General features: G+C 47.0%; 1 long non-coding RNA gene across 1 annotated transcript; it reads left to right on the top strand.

Annotated features, from left to right (window-relative positions):
• Positions 1–24: 24 nt before the first annotated feature.
• Positions 25–13,391, top strand: LOC111184201 (uncharacterized). The gene is made up of 3 exons (XR_002647218.2): positions 25–249; positions 1,555–1,704; positions 5,739–13,391. It is a non-coding gene; the product is annotated as an uncharacterized LOC111184201 (long non-coding RNA).
• Positions 13,392–17,209: the final 3,818 nt, after the last annotated feature.

Raw genomic sequence — 17,209 nt, 5'->3', positions numbered from 1 at the left:
GACGCTCCTGAGCAACCAGCGAGCTCAGCTCCGACCGCCCTCGTTGCTACGGTTGGTGGATCCGGGCCGCTGGGCTTTGTCAGACCTTTGTCCCAACCCAGTGGGTTTGAGCTGGACGGAGAGGACTACGGAAGTGAGATCCAGACACCGTCGATTCTTCAAGCCCCTTTATCACAGCCCATTTCAGCAAATGTTTATACACATTTATAGAAGCCTTTTTTTTTTTTTGAAGTAGATCTACAATGTTGTGTAAGTTTCAGGTGTACGGCAGAGATTCTGTTATATACATATACATATATACATATATATATATTCTTTTTCAGATTCTTTTCCATTATAGGTTGTTATAAGATATTGAATATAGTTTCCTATGCTATACAGTAGGTCCTTGTTGTTTATTTATTTTATATATAGTAGTGTGTATCAGTTAATCCCCAATTCCTAACTTATCCCTTCCCCTCTTCCCCTTTGGTAACCATAAGTTTGTTTTCTATATCTGTGAGTCTATTTCTGTTTTGTAAGTAAGTTCATTTGTATCACTTTTTTAAATTCAACAAAGAGGTGATATCATATGATATTTGTCTTTCTCTGACTTATTTCACTTAGTATGATAATCTGTAGGTCCATCCATGCTGCTGCAAATGGCATTATTTTGTTCTTTTTTATGGCAGAGTAGATGGTATATATGTACCACATCTTCTTTATCCATTCATCTGTCAGTGGACATTTAGGCTGCTTTCATGTCTTGGTATTGTAAACAGTGCTGTTGTGAACATTGGAGTGCATGTGCCTTTTTGAATTAGAGTTTTCATCTTTTCTGGACATATGCCCAGGAGTGAGATTGTTGGATCATATGGTAACTGTGGTTTTTAAGGAACCTCCATACTGTTCTCCGTAGTGGCTGTATCAATTTACATTCCCACCAACAGTGCAGGAGGGTTCCCTTTTCTCCACACCCTCTCCAGCATTTATTATTTGTACACTTTTTGATGATGGCTATTCTGACCAGTGTGAGGTGATGCCTCATTGTAGTTTTGATTTACATTGTATAGAAGACTTAATTCTATGCCAGGCCCTGAGCTAAGAGCCTACAATGAAATGCAGAGAGGAGACAAACAAGCACAGTTTTGTAATTCAGACAGAAGCAAATTATTAAAATTCATTCAAAACATTCACCGAGTACCTACTCTATGGCTTGTGCTGGTGGTTGAACCAGACAGATGGAGTCTCTGCCTTTGTGGAGCTTAAGTTTGAACATATTGTCATATAATGTGATAAGTGTTTGGATGGCAGTACAGAGTTCCTGACTGAGTATTGGTGGGGCAAGTAATGGGGAGAAAGGAGAGCTAATAGGACTTGGTAATCAGCCTTCACTATGAACCTGAGTGATTCTTGACTCCTGGTATCCATGCCTTTGTATAGCCCCTTCCCACATTGAATAGGGCTGACAGATATAGTCAATAGGATATTGTGGAAATCATGGAGTATGGGTTCCAAGATGAAGACATAAAAAACATTGTTCTTCCTCATTGCTCTCTCTTGATCATTCATCAGGGATCCATGTTGTGAGGACACTCAAGCAGCCCTGGGGAGAGGCTTGCATGAATAATAACCAAGCCTCTTGCCAACAACCACCTCCAACTTGCCAGCCATGTGTGTGCGCCATCTTGGGAGTGGATCCTCCAGCCTCAGTCAAACCTTCAGGTAACTGCAGCCCTGGCCAAAATCTTGAATATAATCTCATGAGAGACCTTGAGCCAGAAACAGTCAACAAAATCACTCTTGAATTCCTGACCCATAGAAGTTGTGAAATAATAAATATTACTATTTTAAGCTCCTAAGTTTCAAGGTAATTTTTTTTCAGCATAGATAACTAGTACAGAGAAGATCAAGGAGGAGGGGTTGGATGCTAAAGATTAAAAAAAGAATGAGACCTAGGGCTTCCCTGGTGGCGCAGTGGTTGAGAGTCCGCCTGCTGATGCAGGGAACATGGGTTCGTGCCCCGGTCCGGGAAGATCCCACATGCCGCGGAGCGGCTGGGCCCGTGAGCCATGGCCACTGAGCCTGCGCGTCCAGAGCCTGTGCTCCGCAACGGGAGAGGCACAACAGTGAGAGGCCCGCGTACCGCAAAAAAACAAAAAAAAAAGAATGAGACCTAATCTTAGCCTCAAGGAGCTCACTCTCTCCTGGAGGACACAGACAGAAATAATTATAATTCACTCAACATCCACTAATCCCATACTATGTGAGATGATATGGAGGATCCAAAGATGTATTATTTGTTCATTCATTCAACGAACATTTATGGAGTTTCTGTTCTGGATCATACACTGTGGAATCAGGAAGGCAATAGTGAGTAATTGGGTCCCTACCCTCACTGTGTTTACAGACCAGGGGTTATCTGACACCCTCATTAATCAATCACAAAGAAATGTATATTTATGAACCATGAGGTGTGTAGGGAGGAAATAAGAGGAAACCATGAGAGAATAAATAACATGGGAGTTACAATCAAGAAAAGGTGATCGGGGAAGGCCTCTCTGTGGAGGTAACATTTAAACTTAGAAACAAAGAATGAATAGGAATTTGCCAGGCACAAAAGGAATAAGCATGGTGGGAGGTGGAAAGGCTGTTGGAAAGCCTTGGCGCATAAGACAGTGGGGAGAAGCTGAGGCCTGAGAGGTACAGATATTTAGGCAACTTCCCTGTCAGTCCAGTGGTTAGGACTCGGTGCTTTCACTGCTGTAGGCCTGGGCCCAGGTTCCATCCCTGGTTGGGGAACTGAGATCCCACAAGCTGCGCTCGCCACAGTCAAAAAAAAAGAAAGGAAGGAGGGAAGGAGGGAGGAAAGAGTGAGAGAAAGGAAGGAAGCAAGGGAGGGAGGGAGGGGGGAGGGAGGAAGGAAGGAAGGAAGGAAGGAAGGAAGGAAGGAAGGAAGGGAACGAAGAAAAATAAAGAGAGAGAGACAGAGAAAGAAAGAAAGGAAGCAAGAAAAGAAGGGAGGCAGGGAGAGAGAGAGAAAGAAAGAAAGAACGAAAGAAAGGAAAAAAGAAAAGGAAGGAAGCAAAGAAAGAAAAAAAGAAAGGAAGAGAGAGAGAAAGAAAGAAAGGAAGCAAGGAAGGAAGAAAGGGTGGGAGGAAGAGAGAGAGAAAGAAAAAAGGAAGGAAAGATACAGATATTTAGGACAAGACTTGGTACTTGTCCTGGAGGGGCTCACTGTGGGGTGTGAATGAGGAGGGTCATAGGAGACAGAGATGTCTTATATGTTGAATTGTGTCCCCCCAAAAAGATTTGTTGGAGAACTAACCCCAGTACCTCAGAATGTGATCATGTATGGAGACAGGGTCTTTGCAGAGGTAGTCAAATTAAAATGAGGTTATTAGGATGGGCCCTAATCCAATATGACTGGTGTCTTCATTAAACAGGGAAATTTGGACACTATGCACACGTAAGGGAGAATGCCATGTAAGAATGAAAGCAGAGATCAGGGTGATGCTTTTACAAGCCAGGGAATGCCAAAAATTGCAGCAAACCACTGGAAGCTACGGGAGAGACATGGAACAGATTCCTCCCCACAGTCCTCAGCCTTGATTTCTGATTCCTAGCCTCCAGAACTGTGGGAAAATAATTATCTGTTATTTAAGCCACCCAGTTTGTGGTACTGCGTTATGGCAGCCATAGCAAACTAATACAGATGTACAGGTGCTTTGAAACCTGTTACTATCTGTATCCAAATGTGAAAAATCCCCAGCATGGCTGCTGCAAGCACAGCTACTTTCTTACTCTCTGGAAGCTTCTGGAGGGATCCAGCTGAGTCTTATTCATCTCTGTGCCCTGCATGGCTTCATTAGCACCACAGCATGGTGGAGCGCTCTGTGGCGTGCTTGTTCCCATCCATAATATCTATGCGAGGCACACTGCTTGCACGATGAAAGAGAAAAAGTTGAAAAAGGCATGGTGTCTGCTCTGAGAAAATTTTCTAAACTAGATGAACACGACAGGGTGAACCAGTTTGAAATGATTAATTATAGCTGCCATCTATTGCATATTCATCAGGTGCGCAGCACTTTACCTATATCAATATTCTCCCCCCAGCAAACCTGTAAGGCAGGTATTATTCCCATCTGCAGATGAAGAAACCTAGGGCCGGAGAAGTTAAGCAACTTCCCCAAGTCCCCACAGAGACTGCACGCATAACCACTGTACTACCCAACTAAGCTGTTCAAGCCAGATGAGCACTCCAGGCATGAGTGCTCTAGGATGAAGGGAAGCGTTAGCAGAGAATGAGGTATCTGGGAAGGCTTCATGAGGGAGGTGGCTCGATGTGGGTCCCAGATGATGGGCTGGATTTGGATATGGGCAAAGGAAAGTAGAGGCGCAAGACTTGCTTTTTCACCTCCTAGCCTTTGCCTTTGTTGGTGTCTTTGTCTGGAATGCTGTCTTCTCCCAGCTCTTTACAAGACAGGCTCATTCTCATACCTCAGGGCTCTGCCCAAATACTACTTTTCAGAAAGGGCTTCTGTGATCGTCCTTTCTAGCTAATTGTTTTTTCTAGAAATGGCTCCAGCAGTATTGCCCATCCCACAGGGGCTCTTCTGCCCCATGACTGCTTGGACCCATAGCGTACAGTGGAAGAGATGTTGTGTCCATTTCAGGCATAGCACTTAACTGGCCTGGAAGTCAGTCACCATGTAAGAAGTGCGACCAGCCTGAGACCACTGAGCTGGGAGGAGCCCAAGCCACGTGGGGAGGAAGGGAATCAGAGGAGCATTAGATACCAGACCAGGGAGTGAAGAAGCCATCTTGGAGAGGTGGAAAGATGGACAGGTGTGTGGTAAAGCAAAGATGGTAGAATGTTAAGTGTAGAATCTAGGTGGTAGGTATAGCATGTGCTGTATAATTCTTTCAACTTTTTTTGTATGTTTGAAATTTTTCACTACACAGTTGTGGGCAAAAAAGAAACCATCTTAGAGGTGGACTCCACAGCCCCAGCCACCTCAGCTGATACCACATGGAACAGAGATGAACCTCCCAGCCCAGTCTTTCCCAAATACCTGACCCACAAGATCATGATCTAAATAAATGGGTATTTTAAGCCACTAAGTTTTGGGGTATAGATTACAGAAATTCTCTTTCTAAGTAGACCTTCCTTACTTTTTATCACAGCTTCCTGCCTGTTTCTTTTATAACATTATCACAATCTGTAATTGTCTTATGTGCCTATTTATCATCAGTTTCTCCCCCTCTAGAATGTAAACTCTATTTCCTTTGTTCACTCCTGCCTCTCAGCACCTAGCACACTGCCTGGTACATGTAGGCTCAAATGAATGTTTGTTGAGTGACTAACTGGGACCAGGAGATGGAGCCTTTCTGAAGAGTACTAGAAGACAACATGGAATTCACAGAATAGGGGAAAAGCTGGTATTTGTCACTTCGGCTGCCCCAAATCTGAACCCCCATTTGTGGGAATCCCAAGAGGTAGGAAGAGGCAGATGGATGGGATGCACACACCCTCTCCTCAGTCCCTGCTGGAGCAAAGATGCTGAACTTAACCACGACCCATCAGAAGCCCCCACCCCAGGGAGCAATGCCAGCTGCAAGGGTCAGCCAGAGACTGTGGTGAGTTTCGAGTCCAGGACCTTGTTCAGAGCAGGGATCTTGGCCACACCTGGCCTTGGGTGGGGTTCTTGCCCGAGCCCAGTTCTGCAGTGTTCCATCAACTCCTTCTCTGCCCTTAGGTTCAGCTCCAGGGAGAAACCAGAAATGCTGAGCATGGTACATCCTGATGAATCCAGAATGCAGGACCAAAACGAGGGGCCGCTTTCCTCCAAATGGTGAGGACATCTTCTACATGCCAGAAAGGCCAGCAATACATTCATTTCAGAACCAGCAGAGCCCAAACAACAGTGGAGGCTCACCACATTCTGGACTCTTTTTCTGGGCCTCCAGGAGCCTTCTAGCAGATAACCAACTTTGATAGTTCAAGGCCTGTCCTCTTGCTTTCTGCAAGGTGTGAACTAAGGGCTGGATTCCACACTTGGGTGTCTATAAACCCATGGTACCCAGGTCCTATTCCTGTGCTGTAGGATCTTCCAGGAGCAGGTCTGCTACAAAGGAGGTGCAGTTCACATTTCAATGCTGGGCTCATTAGAGAGGTCATCAAACAGAATTTCCATCAGAAGGTAGATTACACGTCAACACCACAGAGGGTTTGCCCTTCCCAGGAAAATCCAAATGCTATAACTTGTTCTTGAGACCCAAGGTTCCCACAGTTTTGAAATCTGAAAAGCTTTATCCAGCAGACATCCATTAAGTGCCAACTGTATGTCAGGGAAACACTGGAGACAAGATCTTGGGCTCTGGTGGGAGAGACAGACATAGACACTAACACAGTAGGATATTTTGAGTTCTACAAAGGAAGTGTGTGCAGAATGACATAAGAACCCGGGAGAAGCATCAGACTCTGCCTTTGGCAATCATGGAAGGCTTCCCAGAGTAGGTGACATTCAATCTATAGGAGGAGATTACAACTGAAGCACAGGTCCAGGCCAGAGCTCATACTTCCAAATCCCCCTGAGGGGTCCAGAGTCCGGAACTTCATCTCCCTGCTTCAGCCATGGAAGTAGCAAAAGCTTCACACGCAACCAGCATCTGGATGGTACTAATTACCTCCACGTTTATGAAGTGCCTCATTAAACTTGACTCAAACCAACAGCATAGTTGGCTCCCTGGGTTAAATCCACGCTAAATATTCAGTTACACACAGCACAAGCGAATCATATTTGGTGGGGTTCAGTTCACTTGTCCTGTGAAGGTGGTTTTCCAGCTGAATAATGATGCTGCCTTTTAATTGCGTGCTGTCTTCCTCCTGGGGGACTTTGGGTGGGACCATCTTCCCAGAGGGAGCCAGAAACTGGGTGTCGTCATCTCCATTTTATATTTGCATGGACTCAGTAAAGAGATCTGGCCCCAGCCGCATAAACTGGAATCTTACTCCTCCCTCGGAGCCCAGCTCAAATTACCTCATCTTAAAAGATCTTTTGGTTCCCCCATCAGAATTTCCCTGCCATACATGACCCTGGAAGAAGCTGAGAGAAATGGCTGAGCGCTCACTATGTACAGAGCTCTGTGATGAAGAGTTGACAGCATTCACTCACTTGATCTAACAACACTGAGGGTGTGTTCCCATTTCACAGCTGAGGAAACTCAGGCACAGAGAAGCTGAGTAATGGCTCTTGGATTACACAACTAATTAGTCAGGATTCAAACCCAGGCCTCTAAGCCCATTGTCTTAACCACACACAATGCTGGCACATTCATTCATTCATTCAACAAGTATTAATTGAGCACCTATGGTACACCCAGTGCTTGCCAGGAGTATAGTACTTGCTAGAGATGCAGTAGGGAAGGAAACATGATCTTTGCCCTAACAAAGATTATCATCTAGCAGGGAAGACAGATGTGAAACACTTCCACAATCATTTAATTACATACCAGGCATCAGTCAATGTTAGCAGAATTTAACTGAACTAGCTAAGACATTAGCAGGGCAAGAAAAGAAATCAGGTCTCTGGATGGCTCTTTCTTGTCTGCAATTCAGGAGTCAGTCAACTCTTCCTTTTTTCTTAGATTCTGTAGCTAAGCAATGCCTACAGAGGCCCACAATTGCATTGGGAGTTTCCAGAAACCACTTCCCTCTCTGAATCACAGCTTTCCCAGCTGTAAAATGGGGATGAAAATAGCAAAAGACTGGAAGTAACCCAAATATCCATCAACAGGGGACCACTTAAAGAAGTGGTGGTACATCTACACCCGGGAATATGCAGCTATTAAAAAGCATGAGGCAACTCTAAATGCTGGAGAAGGATCGCTAAGACCTAGACCCCAGGGAGTCGGGTGACTTACTTTTTTTTCTTTTTGGTCGCGCCACATGTGGGTTCTTAGTTCCCTGACCAGGGATCGAACCCGTGGCCCCTGCATTGGAAGCATGGAGTCTTAACCACTGGACCACCAGGGAAGTCCAACTTACTCTTAATGTGTGCCATTTTGTACCTTTAGAATTTTGCACTCTGTGCGTGTACCTTATCCAAACATAAATTCAAGGACATTTTAATACAACATTTTGATGGGGATAAAAAAGCAGTCAAATAGCCAGACTCACATGGGCCCATTGGTGGTATTATTGTTAGTTTCAAAGGAGAGGTTAGATTTGGCAGCCCTTGGAAAATCTAAAACAATTAGAGCACATGTTGCTCCTAATGAGATGAGGGAGGAATAAGGGCCAAACGGAGAAGAAAGGAGGAGGAAATGAGGAGAAAAACGAAGAGGCCAGGCAGAGGCCAACAGAGAAAAAAATCCACAATTACTTTAGTGCCGCCGAGACCCCAAGGCAGCTGTGCTACCTGCTTCTTTCTAGCCAGCTGCCAGGTTGCCATGGTAATGTAATAGCCAGTGGTAAGCTTATTTATGATTCTGAAAACATTAAAAAAAAAAACAAAAAACCCACCAGCAAGCTGCAGATATGCAGCAGTGAGCAGAGAAGGTACCTGCATGAGAGGAGGCGTCAAGGTGACCTTCCTGGAGCTTGAGGTCCCCCCTTGAAAACTGGTGGGGTCAGCCTAGAGCAGTGGGTTGCAAACCTGAGCGTGTAGCCAAATCATCTGGAAGGCCGGTTAAAATGCTCCACTCATCCCCGGAGATTCAGATTCAATAGGTCTGGGCTGGGGCATTTCGAACAAGTTCCCAGGAGGTATGGAAACCAACGTTTGGGGACCACCACCCTAATGATCTCTAAAGGCCTCTCCAACTCAAGATTCCATGAGCTGTGGGCTCCAGCTCCCGCTCACCCTGAAATGCATACTGCTTAAGTATTTAGGGGTAAAGCACATCCAGCCCCTCTATCAGCTCCTCTATTACCTAAGTAGTTACAACATCCTGACAGAGGACCCACGTGGGTTGTAAGGTAGCCCAAAGCACCTGGTGGGCCAAGGGCTTAGAGGGCAGTTTCCGAAGCCGAAGCCAGCACCTCATACGAGCAATTGCTTGGGAAGATGGGCCAGCACTCCAGCTGTCTTTGCCAGAACTCTTTCATGGGACCAGTTAACTGGGCGTGATGGCCAACAGGTGCCACTGGGCCAGAGGAAAGGCGTCTGTCAGTCAAGACTGTGGCTGAGCAAGGGCCAGAGCTGGTGGGAGAGGATTTGAAAATGACAGAAGCCAAATCTTCAGGCACTATAATTTACCGCAGTGGGATTCTGATTCCCCACAGAAATGGAGGCAAGTAGACAAATCCAAACACCCAACCCCATCCAACGCACACAGCATCCCAAGTGAGAAAGTTCACGGCTGGGGCAGGATGCAATACTTGTGACAAGTCCCTTCAAATTCAGGATTTCTTGTACATTCAACAAATATTTTTAGAGCACCAGTGTTGTGCCAGACACTCTGCTGGGCGCTGCACACATGGGTGGTGGGCGAGAGTGGCCCCTGCCCTCATGGAGCCTACATTTAAGTAAAAGGAAACAGACGGTTCAGAGAATCAGATGGTTTAATTGTGCTGTGGTTACATAAGTGAATGATTTTGTACTTAGGAAATAATGCTTAAGTATATAAGGGTAAAGGGGCAAGATGTCTGCAACTTATTCTCAAGAAGCTCAGAAAAAAATAACAATCAATGTATTATCTATACATGTATGATTATATTTAACACACACACACACACACACACACAGAAAATGATACAGCAAATGTGACAAGATGTTAATTGTTGAATCTGGGCCAAAAAGTATACGGGAGGGAGTTCTTTGTATCATTCTTATTTTTCTGAAAGCTTGAAATTATTTCAAAATTAGAAATTTAAAAAAGGATCACATTCTGAATTTGCAACTTGTCCTTTCTCTTAGCACTACAGATTTTTCCAAAAGAACTTTTTTGTGTCAAATATTGATGTGTGGAAGTGAAGGAGCTGGTCTGCTGAACCAGGAGTAGTTTGAGATACTGAACTGTCATTTTTGCACCTTTGAATACTTTGCAGGCTGGCTTTGTATAAACGTAGCCTCTGTTTTCCTATATGTTGTAAATATTTAGACCATAATTTCATTATAAGTAAGTGAATAAATATTCAAAAAAAATTTTAAAGGCTCACATAAATACATGACAAATTATAAACAGTGAAGAGGGCTTTTTTTTTTTTTAAGTATGTAGTGGTGTAAGGACCTAAAGACAGAGTGGTTTGTCTTAGATAGGGAGGTCAAGGAGGGCTTCCTGGAGGTGGCAGGTTTGAACTGAGGTCTAAGTGAAAGTTGACCAGAGGAGGAGAGTTGCCTTCCAGGCAGAGGACACAGCTCCGGCAGAAGGTCTTCATGGGAGAGAGCAGAGCACACTGGAGGAACCAAAGGAAAGAAATCAGGGCAGCTGGAGCTGAGCGCTACACATCCTCTCCTTCCCAGCAGAATGGCAAGGAGCTGGGTCGGGGGCAGGGTTTCTGGAAAGGGCTGCTATTCGGGCCCAGGATGAGGTCTGTTTTGTTTCTCCCCTACCCTTTCCGGCTCACGTTCTCATGTATCTTCCTTTGGCTCCCCTCCGACCCCAGGTCTTAAGATTCTGCTTGAATGCAGCTCCCCAGGCCAAGGCCCAGAATCCCAGCAACATATGGCAATGTGAGCTGACAGCTTCTCACTGGCCCCTTCCCTTTAGCTCCATCTCAGCCCCAAATCCCTGGTTGCCATCCATCAACCCCTTTACCTGCCATGAAAAAACCCACTGGGCTGTCATTTAAACTTATTTCTACAATTTGCTTCCTGGGTCTCAGGCAACCACCTCCATCTGTGGATGGCTCTGTGCAGTTTCTATCTGGTCTCCATCCACCGCTGGTTTCCTGAGAGCTCATATGGAGCTGCCTTTTGGATTTCCTCCAGGGGCTCGGCCAAGTGCAACCCCAGGTGATTCTGGAGCATGAACCTGTATGATAAAAGCGTGGTATCTCCATGGCATCCTTCATCTAGGTTAGCCAAGCATTTTGCAGACATGAGGTAACATGGAACCAAACCCTGTTAACACTTTCTAAACTCCAGGGGATGAGCACCATTTCATTAGTTGTTCATTGAATCACAGAATTAAGAACTTAAAAGGCAATTTTGAGATCCTGGGGTCTACCGCTCTCATGATGCACATCAGCTCAGAGAGGTGAAGTAACTTGGCCAAGGTTACAGAGCGACTTCGTAGAGGAGCTGGGCCTATAAACCAGGTTTCCCGAAGCTCAGTGGAAAGACAGAGTCCAGTTAATGCACCAGGTAATAAACAATATACATGACCTCCCAGGAAGCTAACGCTCTTACAGCAGCAGCAAGACAGTCCTTATCTAAGAAGTGAGCGGTCTGGAGAGGCTTGGTGGGAAACCGGCCCAATGAATCTGTCTCTTTACGTTTAACAGCTACTTGTTGTGTTATTTTTATCCGTTTGGTTTAACTTTAGACCTGGTTCCTATTTCACATTTAAGACCACAGGCCCTTGGGTGAGGAAAAGGAAGTCAGGAAGAAGATTCTTTTCGTTTGTATTCTGCAAACCTTTCCAGACTTTTTTTTTTTTTTCCTTTATAACATTTCCTTTCCAGGGCCCCAAAGCTTCTCAAATCTCCTGCATTTCCAATCCCCTGTTCAGCCCTCACTGTAATTATCTTGGGAAAATTTAAATTCCTTATCGTGGCTTTGTGACAATACTGGCTCAGGATAAGCACATTCTGAGGTCTTGTCAAATTGCCCTCAGTAAGTTCACTTAATAGGAATTACCGTTAGATTTTTCTTTAAGTGTGATAATGGTATTGTGACGCTGTTAAAGAAAGAGCTCTTATCTTGTTGAGATACAGACCGAAATATTTATGGATTACGTGATATGAAGTCTGGGATTTGCTTCAAAATACTCTTGTGGGGAGAGGTCAAGAAAAACACACTCCCCTAATACACTGCTCTCCACTGCCTTTCTCTCGCAAGTTGGTTTTTTGCTGCATCTGCCCCTCCCCCAATCTATGAATCTGTTTATCTCATATCTGCAGATGGGATTTGCCTCCTGGGGTCGCAGCAGAGAAGAGAATATATAGGTGCTGGAGCCAAAGAGGCTTAGATTCAAATCCCAGCCCCACCCTGATGAGCACAGGGACCAAGGACAAGGCATTTAAGTGTCTGTCTTAGTTCTAGTTTTTCCATCTGCACAGTGGAGATAATACATTGACAACAAAGAGCCTACTTTTCTAATTTGTTCTTTTCCTCCACTTTTTCCAATTCTGCCTCCACCTGCCCTGAAAATGTGTCTTCTCTCCAGGAACCCCCCTTGGCGCTTAGCGGTTCCTCCCACCACCCCCACTGCCTTCTCTGTGCTGGCTCCCCGCACCCCCAGCCCAGATGGAGCTCCAGACTGGATCCAAGAGCCTGTTACCCACTTCCTCCTGGAGGCGCCTTGAGTCCGGAAAAACTCAACATTTGTAAATTGGAACTCATTGCTCTTCCTCCCAATCTGCCCCCCAAAGCATCCGATCAGCCCTCAAGGCCCCCAGCCCCTCCCCCTCCTCCCCCTCCCTCATCCCATCTACCTCAGTCCCGTGGTCCCATCTTCCAGAGAGCCCTCTCAAATCTACCTCAGGTGCCCCACCCACCTCCTCGGTGGGCCTTGGCTCAGGCCCTCGGGCCCGCAGACCTGGCCAGCTCTAAAAGCTTCCTACCTGGGCTCCTTCCCCGGGCCCTCTCTGCTTTCAGTCCCCCATCCAGGCTGCTGGCAAGACGCTCCTTCCAAAACCATCACTCTTGGGCTTGAAGGCCTCCCATGGGCTCTCTCCGCTGAGAAGAGAAAAGGCCCAAATTCCTTAGCAAGGTATTTGACACCCTGCACAGCTTGGCCTCCACTTATGGTTCCAGAATCGTCCTCTGCATTCCCTGCAGAGGAAGCACTAGGCCTGGGTTTCTCAGACTGCCATCTCTCACCTCTGTACCATAATCATCTGGGGCCTTGGTGGAAAATGCAGAACCCTGGGCCCTACCCCAGACAACTGCATCGGGGGTTCTAGGCCCGAAGCACACAAAAGCTGAGCATCCTCACTCTAGCCACAGCAAACTGCTTGCCTGGATCATGCCTCCAGGCCTCTGTTCATGCTGTATCAATGCTTCCCGTCTCTCCAAGGCCTAGCCTAAATGTCGTCTCCTCTGCAAAGCCTCTCCTGCTCCCCAGCAGAGTGAATTCCCCACCCACTCTGCTCCTATAGCACCAGGCACACACCTCTATTGTAGACCGTGTGTATCACACTGTATGTAATTATGTGTTTGCTGCCTGCCTGCCTTCCCAGCTAGAATGAAATCTCCACCAAAGCAAGTCCCCAGAATGCCTGGAGCCCCCGACACAGTGAATGGCACCCAGCAAGCACTTGATAAATATTAAGTAATTTAAATTGTATCTTACTATTTCTTGGCTCCTGGATCTCAAACATAATGCTTAGCTCCCGGCAAGGTTTTACTGCAATGATGTCTGATGGATCAATTATCAAAGGAAAGATGAGAGCCTGAAATGAATGATGGAAATATGTAAATAAACTAATGATGAATTTTCATCGTTGATTAGTATTCTGGAAAGCCTGTGTGTGCCTGAGACCATCTCTAACCTAAAGGATGTGTGAATCGGGTCCGACGTGAGCCCAGGACTTTTGGTTCCAGGTTCACTGCTGAAATCACCAAAGTTCTGATATTAATCAGAAATGTCACTGTCACCATGATGAGTGCCATGTGAAAAGTACAGGGCCATCTCCCATCACAACTTCCCTGGCATCAGCCATAGGAAATCCTCACTTATCACACGTATCATTCCACCTCACAGGGTCCACAGAGAGCCTACTGATACTGCTCAAAGGGAAATCTGATATCTGTCACGAGGAGCTGGCAGAAATCAGCCTTCAGATGCTGAGTCTGGAAAATGGACAGTGGTTAGGACTCTGCACTTTCACTGCCGAGGACCCAGGTTCGATCCCGGGTCGGGGAACTAAGATTCCCACAAGCCACACAGCATGGTCCCAAAAAAATGCTGAGGCTGGGGTAGCCGGTAGCACTGCTGGAGCGAGGGCAGTAAGGCTTGTCTGGAGGGAGACGGGTGCTGCTTCTAGCCCTGGCTTCCCCATTTACTGTCTGTGTGAGGTTGGACAATTTACCCAATGGCTCCAAGCCCAATGGCTTCTTCCACCATAAAATGAGATCACTTTATGCTCCTAACCCTTAAGGTTATTGAAGATCACGTATGTTACATGACTAGCACATAGTAAGCATCAAGAGATGATACTCCTATGCTGCTGTGACCCAGGACAACTAGCTTCCTGTAAACGATTGGGTGGCGCTGAGTGGGGCTGACCCAGAGGCTGGAATGACAGGAGTTAGGAAGCTAAGTCTCCGCCATCCATTAGGGATGGATTCCCAGGTTAGAGGGGAATTCCAGCTCCAAGGGTGATGCTGAGTATGGATACAGATCTTCATTCTGCTCTGTAGCCTGGATGTTCAGAGAAAAAATGATGCAGGGTGAGGGAAGGCCAGGAGGATATGGCCAGATGGGGAGCTTTGGCCCCAGAGGGAAACCCCAGCAATTCTGCTTCCAGTCTGGAGTAAGGGCTCTTTGGCCAGGTTTGCTGCATCCACGACTAATGGAGCTCCCTTAACGGCACTGTAACCACAGAGGGGAAGTGAAGCCATAACCCCGCCCCTGGCACTGGGCACTGATTTCAGATGGGAAACTGGAAACTAGAGTGCCAGGCGGGCCTTGGGTTTTTCCTATAGACACTCGACTTTCTCTCTCTGTGTCTGCAAGTCCTGTCGTCACTGAGATGCAACAACTCAGACTCCAAATGAGAAGGGGCCTCCCAAAAGATGTCTTCGTCCTCACCGGGCCACGTTCTTGCCTGATGAGCCAGGCCCTAGGGAGGCTCCAAGGGCTGAGTTTTCTCCTTTGGGCTTCCTCCTGGGGATCCTGGGGCAGGGGCTGGGCTTGGGGATCACACAGCCTCTCCTAACTGGAAACACAGGTGAGAACCCAGGGAAGGAACTGGGCGGAGAAAGATGGGGAGCCTGGGTGGCTGAGGAGAGGATGGCCTGGTGGATGTAATTGACCTGGACCCCTCGGTGCTCCCAGGCTTTCAAAACGGACAAAGCCCTGGTTTTGGGGCCTCTGGCTTTCTTCGCAAAGCCCGACACGGCCAATGACTAGGGAAGAGCGACATCTCCTGGCTGCCTGCGGCCATGGCCCTCCTCCCTGGTTGGAGAGCCCCAGGGCGTTCTGAGACCATCTTAGGTGCCAGATGCCTTTAGAATCCTGGAACAAAAGGGAATTTGGCCCGTGCTTCAGTCGTCTAGGGTGGAGCCTAAGATTCTGCATTTCTAACGAGCTGCTGCTACCACTGATCTAGGGACGGCACCTTGATTAGAAAGGTTTATATATGCCAACTATATCTCAATAAAGCTGGAAGAAATTAAAAGCTTTGGGGGGTTCAGATATGAATCAGATCTGGTCCCAGACATCCCAAGGGTCTCAGAGAAGGAGTTGCTGTACCACATATAAAATCTATGAATCACAAGGCAAGACCAGTAGGGAATGCTTCTTGGAGAGGCGGGATCCAAAGGGTGCTTTGAAGGGTGGTCACATAGATCTTCACCAAGGAGAGCCTGCCTGAAGGATCAGCTGGGAACAGCCTTCCTGTGCCTCATGCCTGGCACCTGCACTGTGTCTACCAACCCAGAAAACCAACCTGACTAACAGCCATAATAACTGACTTGGGGCAGGCCCAAAGATTCCAAGCAAGATGACTTTAAAATACTCACGCGAGTAACATTTCTGAGCAACCCAGAGTCACTTAACTGATTTGCTAAGTATAACCGACTTTACCTCTTAAAAAGAACTCTTCTAATGACCTTCCCAAATGCAGACTTTTCCAGAAAGAGATGAACCTCTAACGGTGATTGGATCACCCTCCAATCACAGGCCCTTCTGCTTGGGTAGGACGTGAAGTAGGAGAAAGGACCCCACTGGCCCTGTGTCACAGAAGGGGAAACTGAGGCTCAGGGAAGTTGCCTCACTTTGCCTGAGGCCACCCAGCAAGGCCAACCACTAGCCCCTCACTCTGACACAGCACTCATGAGAACTCCTGTGCCATCTGCTGCCGCTGACTCCATAAAAACAGTCCCAGAAGGCGCGGAGTCGGGGGGCAGGGGGTGTCAAGAGAATCTGGGAGTCTGGGGTCCAGGCCTTCCGTCCCTGCACGGTGGCCTCGGGCTGGGAACGCTGCCATCATCCAGGGAGGGCAATGAAAGCAGCTTTTACAAAGCAAGGTCTGAGGCCCTCGGACAGGCCCCCTTTGTCGACTTCCTCAGTCCTCCCCACCCCCAAGCCCCTCGCCTTCAGCATCACCCTCTTTGAATGGCTGGCTCCAGCACACTGCAAATTTGCAACACAAATGCACGGCTTGTCTCTCGGTGGAGCCTCACTGCCCCAGCCTTTTGGAGCCTTTTAAAGCCAGCCTTTCTCTGGGGCGCTTTCTTTCCACAGCTCAAGCCCCCAACCCTTACACACAGGCCCGATCTCGCTAATTAACGCTGGATGAAAACCCATCCTGGGAAGAGAGCCGGGTGGTGAGCGAGCTGTTCCCACCCCTCTCGGAGGATGAGGACGGAACTGGTGGAGGGGGCTGGGCTCTCAGTCTCAAGGATCGTCCTAGCTTCCTCCCTTCAGCCTCTTCCTTGATGGGTTTAAGAATTTACAGCAAGTTAAGCTCATCACCCAGGATGGCTCCCAGCTCTCCCTGCCCGGCTTTCAGAGCTCAGCTCTGATCGTAAGAACTACAGTAACAGTTGACACTGGCCAAGTGTACCAGACACTTTACAAGCATATTTCTGATCCTCACAACAACCCGGGGAGGCAGGTATTATGGTGCCCACTGTACAGATGTGGTAACTGAGGCTCAGAGCAATTAAACACTTAATGTGTCCCTCTCTAGGTCTACCTGCCTGAGGAGATGGTGGCACAACTGGATAAACTTATGAAAACTCATTGAACCGTAGACTTCAAACAGATGACTTTTATGATGTGTGAATTGTACTTCAACAAAACCATTAAAGTTCTTTAAAAAAAAAAAAAAAAACAGTAGGAAAATAAGAACTGGTGGACCACAGAACATTAGCTTGTTGTGGAGCACTGA

Source organism: Delphinapterus leucas, chromosome 15 (genome assembly GCF_059928025.1).
Source record: "Delphinapterus leucas isolate spDelLeu-1000000601 "Yukka" chromosome 15, BTC_Dleu_Yukka2, whole genome shotgun sequence".
NCBI classification, from domain to species: domain Eukaryota; kingdom Metazoa; phylum Chordata; class Mammalia; order Artiodactyla; family Monodontidae; genus Delphinapterus; species Delphinapterus leucas.
This window is presented reverse-complemented; position numbering and strand designations above follow the sequence as displayed.